Source organism: Mytilus galloprovincialis, chromosome 11 (assembly GCF_965363235.1).
Source record: "Mytilus galloprovincialis chromosome 11, xbMytGall1.hap1.1, whole genome shotgun sequence".
Lineage (NCBI taxonomy): Eukaryota > Metazoa > Mollusca > Bivalvia > Mytilida > Mytilidae > Mytilus > Mytilus galloprovincialis.
The window spans coordinates 20,582,484-20,596,129 of NC_134848.1; the positions used below are offsets into that span (position 1 = coordinate 20,582,484).

General features: G+C 30.7%; 1 protein-coding gene and 1 long non-coding RNA gene across 3 annotated transcripts in view; one reads left to right on the forward strand and one right to left on the reverse strand.

Moving 5' to 3' along the window:
• Positions 1-13,646, forward strand: part of LOC143051848 (atrial natriuretic peptide receptor 1-like) — a 375,823-nt gene that overhangs the window by 107,474 nt on the left and 254,703 nt on the right. The window lies entirely within an intron of this gene.
• LOC143051844 (uncharacterized) lies at positions 10,369-12,277 on the reverse strand. The gene is made up of 2 exons (XR_012970922.1): positions 11,974-12,277; positions 10,369-11,004 (listed from the first exon to the last, which is right to left on the reverse strand). It is a non-coding gene; the product is annotated as an uncharacterized LOC143051844 (long non-coding RNA).

Here is a 13,646-nt window from a genome sequence, read left to right on the forward strand (position 1 = left end):
CGACTTGATTACATAAAATCAAATAACGAGAAATTATACAAAAATCAATTTCAGGTATTTTTTGTAAATAATTGTTAAATTCCATATCAGCTGAAATTGTAGTACATGTGTTTGCCATAATTCAATTTCAGTAAAATGTTTGGTCGTTTGGACTTTGCGAGGAATTTCATAAGGTTCTTTATTTTTGGTGAATTTCAGTTGTTCTTTTTATTTTTAAGATTTATATTTGATAATTGAGTTCGCAGCGAAAGTGTTTGTTTTTCAGTCCCCTTTCACAATTATTTCGAAACTTTGAAATGTTTTAATTTTTTGAGATTTCCCCTCAATTTCCTTTTATTTGCACTTACCACTTTCGAGTATTTTCAAATCTTTCTTTATTTGCTTTCAAGTGTAAATTCTGTTGCAAACACCTAAACAATTTCCTTTCATAAAACGAAAGTAATAAACTCTCGTAAAGTCTCACTTGTTTCGTGTTTTGATCGTTATTGCAAATTATTTTCTTCGTGTTGAGGCCACTTATTCGATAGAAATCTAAATCTCCAGTTTGTTAAAAGCAATAAGCATAAATAAATGGAAAGAGTAGGGTAATCCTAAAATTACGTAAGAAAAACGAAATCGAGAAACAATAATTTTCCCTTCTACGCGAAAATGTCATTGCTACAAAGCTTTGTGGTTCTTCCGCATGCACGTCCTTGTCCCGATGACAAGTGTTTATTTATTTAGTTCGTGCAAAAATACCACCAGAGCCGCAGAAAGCTTTAATAATCGCTCTCTAATGATCGAACAGGTTTAACATTTTTGTACTTTTATGGGACTGGAACTGCTTCTGGTTCTTTTCTTAAATTAACTGAATTTAGTTTTGAATCTGTTCAAAATTGTATTCAAACATATTAATACAAAAAAATATGAAACTGAGTAAATGTTCACATATGCACTGGAAATTAGATGTATCGAATATACAGTAATAGATTTTGTTAGTTTAATATCAATATTGTGATATAAATGCAAGTATTTAGTAGTTTTTCTTTGTTTTGTTTTAAAATGAACGTACAAAATGTAAATTATTTAGCAATAAACAAAAGTCTCAGTGAAATTTGTAATGAACAAATATTTGTATATGATGGTAATTTCCTGAATATAAACTTCAGCTTATTTGTGTAATTCGTTTTTATATATTTTCACAGGCGGTAATTTAGTTTTAATTTACTTTGATACATTATCATCAGTGCGGGGAGCCATGCTTGTTAACTAGTAAATGATTTATGCTTGCCTTCAATAAATCTAAAAATGTAGGATAGAAACTAGCTTGTTTAATTAAAAACACATATCTTTTCTGTGAGGTATAATTGTTATGTTCTATCTAAATGTATACTAGTCAACAAAAGTAACGATAAATACATTTATTTGTTATGTTCTATCTAAATGTATACTAGTTAACAAAAGTAGCGATACATAAATTTATTTGTTATGTTCTATCTAAATGTATACTAGTCAACAAAAGTAACGATACATAAATTTATTTGTTATGTTCTATCTAAATGTATACTAGTCAACAAAAGTAGCGATACATAAATTTATTTGTTATGTTCTATCTAAATGTATACTAGTCAACAAAAGTAACGATACATATATGTATTTCTTATGTTCTATCTAAATGTATACTAGTCAACAAAAGTAACGATAAATACATTTATTTGTTATGTTCTTTCTAAATGTATACTAGTCAACAAAAGTAGCGATACATAAATTTACTTGTTATGTTCTTTCTAAATGTATACTAGTCAACAAAAGTAGCGATACATAAATTTATTTGTTATGTTCTATCTAAATGTATACTAGTCAACAAAAGTAACGATACATATATGTATTTCTTATGTTCTATCTAAATGTATACTAGTCAACAAAAGTAACGATAAATACATTTATTTGTTATGTTCTTTCTAAATGTATACTAGTCAACAAAAGTAACGATACATAAATTTATTTGTTATGTTCTATCTAAATGTATACTAGTCAACAAAAGTAACGATAAATACATTTATTTGTTATGTTCTTTCTAAATGTATACTAGTCAACAAAAGTAGCGATACATAAATTTATTTGTTATGTTCTTTCTAAATGTATACTAGTCAACAAAAGTAGCGATACATAAATTTATTTGTTATGTTCTATCTAAATGTATACTAGTCAACAAAAGTAACGATACATATATGTATTTCTTATGTTCTATCTAAATGTATACTAGTCAACAAAAGTAACGATAAATACATTTATTTGTTATGTTCTTTCTAAATGTATACTAGTCAACAAAAGTAACGATACATAAATTTATTTGTTATGTTCTATCTAAATGTATACTAGTCAACAAAAGTAACGATACATAAATTTATTTGTTATGTTCTTTCTAAATGTATACTAGTCAACAAAAGTAGCGATACATAAATTTATTTGTTATGTTCTATCTAAATGTATACTAGTCAACAAAAGTAACGATACATAAATTTATTTGTTATGTTCTATCTAAATGTATACTAGTCAACAAAAGTAACGATAAATACATTTATTTGTTATGTTCTTTCTAAATGTATACTAGTCAACAAAAGAAGCGATACATAAATTAATTTGTTATGTTCTATCTAAATGTATACTAGTCAACAAAAGTAACGATAAATACATTTATTTGTTATGTTCTTTCTAAATGTATACTAGTCAACAAAAGTAGCGATACATAAATTTATTTGTTATGTTCTATCTAAATGTATACTAGTCAACAAAAGTAGCGATACATAAATTTATTTGTTATGTTCTTTCTAAATGTATACTAGTCAACAAAAGTAGCGATACATAAATTTATTTGTTATGTTCTTTCTAAATGTATACTAGTCAACAAAAGTAACGATAAATACATTTATTTGTTATGTTCTATCTAAATGTATACTAGTCAACAAAAGTAGCGATACATAAATTTATTTGTTATGTTCTTTTTAAATGTATACTAGTCATCAAAAGTAACGATAAATACATTTATTTGTTATGTTCTTTCTAAATGTATACTAGTCAACAAAAGTAGCGATACATAAATTTATTTGTTATGTTCTTTCTAAATGTATACTAGTCAACAAAAGTAGCGATACATAAATTTATTTGTTATGTTCTATCTAAATGTATACTAGTCAACAAAAGTAACGATAAATACATTTATTTGTTATGTTCTTTCTAAATGTATACTAGTCAACAAAAGTAGCGATACATAAATTTATTTGTTATGTTCTTTCTAAATGTATACTAGTCAACAAAAGTAACGATAAATACATTTATTTGTTATGTTCTTTCTAAATGTATACTAGTCAACAAAAGTAGCGATACATAAATTTATTTGTTATGTTCTATCTAAATGTATACTAGTCAACAAAAGTAGCGATACATAAATTTATTTGTTATGTTCTATCTAAATGTATACTAGTCAACAAAAGTAACGATAAATACATTTATTTGTTATGTTCTTTCTAAATGTATACTAGTCAACAAAAGTAACGATACATAAATCTATTTGTTATGTTCTATCTAAATGTATATTAGTCAACAAAAGTAGCGATACATAAATTTATTTGTTATGTTCTATCTAAATGTATACTAGTCAACAAAAGTAGCGATACATAAATTTATTTGTTATGTTCTATCTAAATGTATACTAGTCAACAAAAGTAGCGATACATAAATTTATTTGTTATGTTCTTTCTAAATGTATACTAGTCAACAAAAGTAGCGATACATAAATTTATTTGTTATGTTCTTTCTAAATGTATACTAGTCAACAAAAGTAACGATAAATACATTTATTTGTTATGTTCTTTCTAAATGTATACTAGTCAACAAAAGTAGCGATACATAAATTTATTTGTTATGTTCTATCTAAATGTATACTAGTCAACAAAAGTAGCGATACATAAATTTATTTGTTATGTTCTATCTAAATGTATACTAGTCAACAAAAGTAACGATAAATACATTTATTTGTTATGTTCTTTCTAAATGTATACTAGTCAACAAAAGTAGCGATACATAAATTTATTTGTTATGTTCTATCTAAATGTATACAGTTAACAAAAGTAACGATACATAAGTATATTTTCTATGTTCTATCTAAATGTATACTAGTCAACAAAAGTTACGATACACCAATGTAATTGTTCCAGATAAGAATTAACAAATCGGGGTTTTTACCCACCATTTTTTTACGTAATTGGGTGATAAAGATTTTTAATTGCATTATCAATTTCAGTTCACCCCTCAAGCAAATATCAAATTGTGTTTTTAACCACTAAGCTCCTTTATGTATTGGTTTTTTTCATCAACACAATATTGAATATTCTGGCATGTTATAATCACATTATATCAACCTTAGATGTTTTTCCATCTTAAATATGTGCTAGCTGTTTTATTTAGTTTATTCACTGACGAGCATTGTACATTTTATTTGTGTTCAGTTTTAAACGTTCTTCCAGTTTTTTATTTTCTCACAACTTATATAAACTGCAGCTGGTGTCACTAGTTGGGCAGTAACTAATTACCTTTCTAGATCCCATATGATCACCCTACAGTTTAGTTGGGATAGACGTGGGCCGGCTAAGTGTTTAGATTTTTATGTGATATGTAGGTGCTGTAAGAAAGTTTTGCCAGTACTTTCACCTATTTGCCAGAGCTACTTTTTCAAAAAAAATAATAAGTAGTTCCCAGATTTGAGATATACCTTTCACTTTTTCCAACTGATTTCGTTTTTGACGTAACCCCGTGTTTATCTTTCTAGCACTGTTCTTGTTAAGGTATGCCAACACGCACGTGCGTTTGATGGATGCTTCATAAACGCACTAGCTGAGTTTTGTTTTTATCATAACTTTCCCTATTAAATCTATCAAAAAGAAAAAAGATGAAAACATGTGGACATTTACTTTAGTTTTAAATCATAATGATTGTATGTTATGATAAGTCCCGAGCAATTCGAAAAAATATGACAAATGACACACGCTAATTGGATAAACACCGAGAAGATCGAAATATTTTCATATTCACGTGTACCTGTTGAGCAACGGAGAATTTCAACAGGGACCCATTTCAGCTACTTGATGCAGGGCTCTATTTTTGAACGATAGGACATTTCCAATTATTAATATTATAAAATAGATTTACGCTACGACTGTAATCAGATAAGGGTAAATAACGCAAACGATAGCAAGTAAAAGCGTTAAGATCTCATAGTTTTGGCATATAATTGGGTTTTCCTTTGAATTAATTGGGTTTTTGAACCCTGCAATGGGCAATTGTATTGGGTTTTTTATTATTTTTATTGCGTGATCACGCAAATACGCAGCTTATCTGGAGCTCTGTAATGACATCAGCTATATCTAGATATATACTAGTCATCTAAAGTAACGATACATAAGTTGATATGCACTGTTATATCAAAATATATACTAGTCGCCGTCATGTAAAATTGGCACCATGTTTTTTGTCAAAAAAAAAATAAATATCAGCCGCGTTTACTCAAGATGATGTTTTTCATTTAGCGGAAGTAAAATCCTGTCCAAATATCCACTACTGTCCTACCTTTTATTGTGTTTTCACTGTATAATCCTGACCTTCACATTTTTCAAGATTATTTACATTGTATAACCGCCATCTTGGTTTCTATGAGGGTCCCTTATTCCATAACATTCGTTACTCTCCGGTAATATCATTGTCATTGATGATACAATTTCCCGCGCTTTTTACGTAAAGATGACTAAAAGCTCCGAGAGACACAAGAAAATGGAAAGCACGTGGAACTCCACGGCAACACTTCCGGTAAAAACAATGTCGGATTCCACCATACAAAATAATCTTGGATTATGTGAGGGTCAGGATTATACAGTGCAAACACAATAAAAGGTAGGACAGTAGTTGATTTTTGGAATGATATTAGATTGCGCTAATTGAAAAACACGATCTTTAGTAAACGCGGTCCATATTTAAGAAAATTTTGACAAAAAAACATGGTGCCAATTTTACGTGACGGCGACTATAAGTAACAAAAAGTTTATAGATCAGTTTAATGTTATATTTAATCTAAATATATACTAAAACGAATTATTAAAGATAGATACAAATCATTCAATACACATGACAAAAGGCAAAGCAAATAAATACTGCATTGATGTTCTTGATCTGAAGACGTAATGCGATCTTTAACACAGACCAGCAATTCTAATGCAACAACGTTTGTAATGTTCATTTTGATTTGATAACGTCACTTTTTTACATGGCATCAATTGTCAATTGATGCTATGGGACGTACGCGCAAGCGCAGACGGCATATGACAGATTTCAAATACATGTTTAACGTTGTTTTCTGTCAGTTTCATTAGAATAGAGATAACAAAATTGTATTTTAAGCTCCGGTGGCATCAATTAGGGATTTGATGGTCACAAATACCCGTTTACTGTCTCCGCTAACGCGTCGCCAGTAAACTTAATTTGCGACCATCAAATCCCCAATTGATGCCGTCGGAGCTTAAAATACAATACAGTTATCTCCTAATTACAAGCGACACAGAAGCCAGAAAACGCCCGGTGTTTATGTTTGACGCCGGAAGCATACCTATGACGTCATCTAGTGTAGGGACCAAAGAAGATCACATCTTTTCGCGGAATTTTCTTAAATGAGGTTTTTACACTGAAATAATGATTGAAATTTAATTATGAACTCGTTTTGCATTAGAATAGAGATAACTATTGTATTTGAAGCTTTGTGGATGTCCATCGGTAGTTTTACGGTCGCAAATACCCGTTTACCTGTCTCCGCTACGCGTCGCCAAGTAAACTAAATTTGCGACAGTAAAACTACCGATGGACGTCCTTAAAGCTTTAGATACAATACAGTTATCTCTTAACTCGCACATCATTTCAAGTATGAGACGTCAGTCTGTCAAAGTCATTTACGAAATAATCTGTGTGAAGATTTAATGAGTTTATCAAACGAAATGAAGAAAAAAAATCCAATAAATTACTATATATGAAAGGAAGATCTACTCTTGAAATTTGTATCTTTTTGGATTCGCAGTTCATAATATTTGTTCTTTGGACATTTGAAATCTTACTACATCTTCTGCATTTATTGCATCAAATTACCAATGCTAATCAGTTATAATTTTTAAGTCTTTCAAAATGATATATGTAAATAAATTTAGTAAAACACAAGCATAGTCTATTGACCCACGTTTCTGAATCTTATTCGATTGTTTGTCCCAAAATGAAAATAATGTCAATCCATTATGTTTGACAATTATTAAACGTTTTGATAGAAACTTTTGAAAATAGCATACCCGGATGCAGTGTGGAAAGGTTGTGTCAAAGGTCGCCGGGTGTTAAAATAATTTAACAAGTTGTTTTACGAAGATCACTGCAGATTGCCAGTCTCAATGGTAACATCGGTATATTAGTGCTTCAGTTATCATGGCTTGATAAAGATGCATTTTCATAAAGTTAAGTTATTGTCATCAATCTAAACTGCATTGTATCTGTTGAAATAAATTCAAGATCATAGATAGATATAGGAAGATGTGGTGTGAGTGCCAATGAGACAACTCTCCATCCAAATAACAATTTATAAAAGTAAACCATTATAGGTCAATGTACGGCCTTCAACACGGAGCCTTGACTCACACCGAACAACAAGCTATAAAGGGCCCCAAAATTACTAGTGTAAAACCATTCAAACGGGAAAACCAACGGTCTAACTTATATAAAAAACGAGAAACGAGAAACACGTATAAATTACATAAACAAACGACAACTACTGTACATCAGATTCCTGACTTAGGACAGGTGCAAACATTTGCAGCGGGATTAAACGTTTTAATGGTACCAAACCTTCTCCCTTTTTCTGAAACAATAGCATAACATCGTAACATAGAAAAACACACGATAAAATACCAATTGGCAGGCTTAACTCAATCAAAAAACGTAAATTAAAACATTATGAACGAAAAAATTTGATCTGCGATATCTGAATGCATATGCACAGTTACATGTAATAAAGTATTAGGGACAAACATTCAAGGCTTAAAAGCAAACAAATAGTCCAAACAAAGCCATGGCAAGACACCACTGCGAAATATTTAACCCTTCGAAAATAATCACTTTGAAAAAAAACGGTTTATTTAATAATATATACAGGTAAATGAAAAATAACTTTGTCGTTTTAGGTATACTACTTACATGTATGTGTATAAAATTCTTCCAATAATTAGGTATACCAAGAAAGTTCTGTCATATAATAACACCAGTCTAGTTTAAAATTCATAAACCTAACTATCAAGATGTCATTCGGGTCATTAATAAAATAGCTGTGGCGTGTTATTTTCATGGAGAAAAGTATTATAAGCTTAGTAAATAATTCCAGTTAAAAAAAACTCTTCATAACAGAAACAATCATGAAAACAAGTTTGAAATTCTTCCACAATTCAGCACCGATCCTAACTTGATCACTTGATATTTAAACTCATTACTTACCTTTTTGTACAGTCTCTGTTAAATTATCCAATCTTTCTTTGAGAGTTTTGACTTCATTCTTAAAAAACAAAACATCTTGTTCGTCCATTGTTGTGTTTTGAATTGATTTCGTTTTGAATTCAAACACCATATAAAATATTAGAAGTGATTTAAGCAGAAGCATTTTTAGTTTGTTACTTTGTTGATTTTTCTTTTAGAAACTAGCATTTGTTTCAAAAATATAGAAGTGAAATAACGACGCAAAATAGTTATAAGAAAGTCCAAAATATTTCCGTGTGAATTTTATATTACAAATGCTATATGACACGTTTAAAAATACAATTGAAAATTTAGTTGCTTTATAGTAAATGTACTATTTTAATATCCTATTTGCGCGTGATTGATTAAAAGTAGTCTTTCGATGTATCGCATGCGGATAAAGAGACACTCATACAATGTTGGCGAAAGAAACAGTATGAACTAGATGTATAAAAAGTTTGAATTTCGTTGGTCTTTATAAGATAAATGAACTCTCAATGCATTTTTAAACTCAATAATTTGAGTAGAATGCCATCTTTGATTCTAGTGTTGGTGACTAACAAATTACAGATTAGTGTGAACAATGTGAAATTTCAATGCAAAGAAATAAATTAAAATAACAATATTATTAATATTACGGACAAATCGAACGTCTTGTGTTTTAATAACCAATTTTAAAATCCAATCGAAACGAGTTGCATATAAAAGCACAATAAAAACTGAACACCTGTACTAAGATTATGGCCTTGCGCAGAGTAATTGAAATTATGCAATAGTTTGTACAACGACAGCAACAATTGTAACATATGGTTTCTGCATTTCTGCATCAATTTTATAAATAAATTAATTCTGATTACATTGTTTTTGTAGAAGCGTTAAAACCATCAACATAAACAACGGTAAATGACCGAATTCCTTATAAAAAACACGCATATTTCCCAACAAATTCCAACAGACTTAGCGTCATTATGTCGAATCGTGATTGGGGCTTGATATATTATCATAATCAGAATGCACATAAACGTACGAAAGAACAAGCATCTTCTTCAAAATTTTGCAATTTATATATAAATAAGGAATTAAACCGCGCTTAAAGATACCATTGCAAATGAATTTATAAATTTTCATAGCTTCGCCATTCATATTTATGAAAGTATACAAAACGAGTGTCTAGTATACCGTCCGTGTTTTTCTGTTACATGTAGTAAGCTCTATTGCGAAATGTGCACCTGTTAAACAATTACAGAAACACATGCGATTTTACGAAACTTGTAGTAAAGAATACCATATCGTACCATATTTTTCAATCAGATGAGGGATTATATTTAAGGTATATTTATACAAATTAATCATTTTATTTTCAGAAGAAATTTAATGCTTATATGTAGATCATTGTTTGGTTACAATAACAGAAAAACAAAACTAGGAATTATGCATCGATATAAGCAATGTCATAATTCAATCCGAAAATGTCCCTGATTTGCATAAATTGATTAAACAAAATTATCCAGAGATTTGTCAAAATCGTAACTCACAAAACAGTATCAATTCAGATGCAATGGTATTTATAAACGAGGTTCAGTTCAATATTTGTATATTAATTACAGGGTGTTGATATTAAGTCTTGATGAAATTTATACATTTTGATCATGGTGCTATAAAGACAGCACCAATTCATGATCCTGTATGCTAACGACTATTTATCTTTTTTGTGTGTTGTATTGTTGCTGGTTTTTTTTTTACCTATGTTATGTACATTGTATCTACTTTTTTCTTCGACAATTAAAACAAACAAACTCATGATTATAAAGACGGTCATGTGATGACTCCCATGATATATAAAATTTACTTATTGAAGACATACACAATTCTCTGATTCTGGTTCATATCACTTGCTTGCTGTATATATTGTATAATGGAAGAGCACAATGCTGAAAGCTTTATGTATTCAGACGAACTGTCCCAACACAAAATATAATATAAGCATTGAATATTGAATAAATCACATATCCCCAAACTAATTGTCAACAACAAGCATTCCTGTGAACGAACTTCTAGAGTCGAATGGGTTATTGAAGTAATTCTCAGTTAAGTGACGACTTGTCTGAATCCAGACATGATCTCTTTTCTTAACTTGACACAGAACAACTTTTGTCACGGGAACGTTACTAGCTGTTCCAATGTATCCAAACGAGCTAGCTACAATCGCATTGTCTACTCTCAGTTCAGTATTAACATGTTTGCTTGTGTAGGCCAATGCTGTCCACGAAAATAAATAGATCCCAGACGCTGGCGCCACAAATATTCCGTCTCCAGGGTTGAAGTTATTTCCGGTATCTGTGATCACATCGTTAAACTTCACAATCGAGTTTTTGTTAAGGGTAGTAGCGGCAGTTAGCCGAACCGAAAACATAACTGTTGGTATTCCATGTTTTCTACCTGAAAGAAATAGAGAGATTTATTATACTGTGTAATTTGTACTAGTAAATTCAACTTTTATGACTTACTTTAAACAGCAACATTTATAAAAAAATATTTATAAATTTCCCTAAGATAATGAAAGTTGTGTGGCATTAGCACACCATGAACTGCAGGTAATATTTCAGATCCATAAATGCTGAAAAATATATTAAGCTTGCAAACTAAACTTCATTGTGTGTTTATTTGTGTAACTGCGTTTTTTATAGAGATAATCCTTCCAATTGATATTTTATAGTGTGGCTTTCTATGTTGTGATGTTATACCATTGTTTCAGAAAAGGTAGAAGGTTTGGTACCATTAAAACGTGTATTACCGCTGCGATTGTTAGCACCTATCCTAAGTCATGAATCTGATGTTCAGTGGTTGTCGTCTGTTGATGTGGTTCATAAGTGTTTCTTGTTTTTCGATTTTATATAGATAAGACCGTTGGTTTTCTCGTTTGAATGGTTTTACAGTAGTAATTTTTCGGGCCCTTTGTATCTTGTTGTTCGGTGTGAGCTAAGGCTCAAGTTGAAGGCTGTTCCTTGACCTATAATGGTTTACTTTTATAAATTGTTTCTTGGATGGAGAGTTGTCTCATTGACACTCATACCACATCTTCCTGTTATATTGGTTATTCTAATCGGATTTTGTCTAATGTTTAGTCCGTTGCTGTGTGTGTTACATTTTATTGTTGTGTCGTTGTTCTCCTCTAATATTTAATGCGTTTCCCTCAGTTTTAGTTTGTTACCCAGATTTTGTTTTTTGTCCATAGATTTATGAGTTTTGAACAGCGGTATACAACTGTTGCCTTTATTTCTCCTATATCTATTTAGACGGAACGCGCGTCTGGCACAAATACACAATTTCAATCCTAGTATCTATGAGTATATTTCCAACGTCATTGCTTTTTCATATAAGTTATAACTAAATAACTTTGCCGCTTACCTTTCTCAACCGTCTCCGTTAAATTTTCCAATCTTTCTTTCAGAGTCTTCACTTCGGTCTTCAAAAACAAAACATCTTGTTCGTCCATTGTTGTGTTTTGAATTGATTTCGATTGACTCACAAACACAAAGTAAAGCAACAGAGGCAATTTAAAGAGATACATCTTCGTTTCTCTTATTCTAAGTCTTACACAATAAGTAAGTAAATAACGAAGCAGCAGAACATTATAATAACATGTCATGCGCAACGAGTTTTAAGAAAACCATTGAAATGTATTGGGTAATAGTACTTAAAAACAAATTTGTTTTCCTGCATCATAGTCACGTATTTACTTCATATGTAATTAATAAGCTTTACATTAGACAAACACACACACAAAAAAACGCGGACAAATATAACTAAACCAAGCCACATGTTAAAATTCTGAAGAGCGTTTTCTTTAAGTTTGCCGATATTACCGAGTGCCCGTCAGGAGCCTCTGACCTTGTTCGTTTTGTATGTTTGTTTTTTTTTTTAATTTTAGTTCATTTATATATTTTGAAGTTAAGTGTGACGTTCATGTTCACCGTAATAGTACACAATTAAATTTACGGGCCAGGGGCCGGTAACAAGACATTTTATTAAGAGAGGTCGTAAGTATTGAATTAAGGCCTAGGGGAAGATAAGATAATTCTAAGATCATTCAAAAAGTGTAAATCAAAGCTCTCTCAGGTTGTTCGTAGATCAATGTATCATATGAAGACTAATTTACATGCAAATATGTATTTTTTTATGACAAGCCTCTACCCCTTGCGACGCAGAATCTGACACCCCGAGCGACACTTTATATTTTGATGAATAACAGTTTTAAAACCAATTAATTTTAACTAAGAAACTGGTATTTGGTATAAGTCAATGAGAGGAATACAATTCTATATAAATGATACGGAGGGTAGCTGTGTAAAGTAGTTTTTTATACCGAAATTTACATATAAAGCCTCAAAATCTGCAACACGGAAAACTAGGGCGAGGTGTTTGAGAAAACTGAGCACTGAAAACGACTGCTTCTGCTTTCAGGAAATAGATTATGTTGCGGTTCTTTCCGTGCAATACATTATATGGTACTGAGAGTTCTAAAAATAAGAAATTTTGATGCTTGAACTTACCTTGTTACTTTTTCGTCGCTTCAAAATTGCTACCCATGTCAAACATAGCCGACACCCCGCATGTGGCGTTCTACACGGTGAATACGGCTTCCTCTGCCAATAAAAACGAACTACCACGAAAATAACAAAAAATGTTAAAAGTGGCGTTAAACATCGAACAATCAATCACCCAATCACATGTTTGCCTTGATTAATTGTTGTTTATTTACGTCCTTTGGCACATATAACATTCATACCCAGGACGATATAATATTTATCATGCAGGTTATATTCCAGTTTCATAACTGTTGCAAATATATTCAGCTTGCTCAAAATAAAGTTCCATGATCCTTGCTCATTGCAAACATGAAACAAAATATTAAACCTTGCCACTAACCTTTTTCTACAGTCTCTGTTAAATTATCCTATCTTTCTTTGAGAGTCTTAACTTCGGTCTTCAAAAACAAAACATCTTGCTTGTCCATTGTTGAGTTTTGAATCGATTTCGATTGACTTTCAAACACAAAGAAAAGCAACAGAAGCGATTTA